This window comes from Rattus norvegicus, chromosome 5, assembly GCF_036323735.1.
Source record: "Rattus norvegicus strain BN/NHsdMcwi chromosome 5, GRCr8, whole genome shotgun sequence".
Classification (NCBI taxonomy): domain Eukaryota; kingdom Metazoa; phylum Chordata; class Mammalia; order Rodentia; family Muridae; genus Rattus; species Rattus norvegicus.
Genome location: NC_086023.1, coordinates 25,751,271 through 25,751,876, shown reverse-complemented (window position 1 = coordinate 25,751,876; position 606 = coordinate 25,751,271). Strand labels below are relative to the sequence as shown.

The 606-nt window shown below is 45.2% G+C and overlaps 1 pseudogene; it reads right to left on the bottom strand.

Moving 5' to 3' along the window:
* Positions 1 to 270: 270 nt before the first annotated feature.
* On the bottom strand, positions 271 to 392 carry LOC120103345 (small nucleolar RNA SNORA17; annotated as a pseudogene).
* Positions 393 to 606: the final 214 nt, after the last annotated feature.

The window sequence follows — 606 nt, the reverse complement described above, 5'->3', positions numbered from 1 at the left end:
TCCTGTACAGCTCAGGGCTGGTGGTCATCTAAGGCTTGCTTCCTGTCTAGATGCTATGGAGTCAGTTTAGTGGTCATCTGGGGATCACTCCTCACCCAGCATGCCTAGGTGGTTCCTTGCAAAAGTCATCTGTCTTAGGTTCACTTCTGCTAGGGGCGCAGTGTCCCAGCCTGGAATATTCTAGTCTCTGCCTTGCTCTCTGTTGACAGAGTCCATTTGGATCCGCCTGCTGCTGGACTGCCCATCATCTCAGGCTCACTTTTTGTAGGGAATGTTGGGTTACTACTCACTGAGATGTTCCAAGGTTCTACCCCTGAGTGTAAACATAACCTCTCTCTGCTACCTACTGAAATGCAGGTAACACAGCAGCTATTCCTGCAATGCCTTGAGGTGAGGTGTGCTACATTCATAACTCAAGTTCATTCTTAGTGAAATGACTTTAAGAGCAATTTACTTTTAGTTATTGAGTTATTATTTTTTAAAATGGCTTTGTCCTTATGTCCCATGGCTCACTTCATTGTATTACCAGATCAGAAATAGTAGACAAGACAAAGTTTGGGCCAAAATTTTGTGGGTGGGATGGTGCCATTATCCCTCCACTGGGAA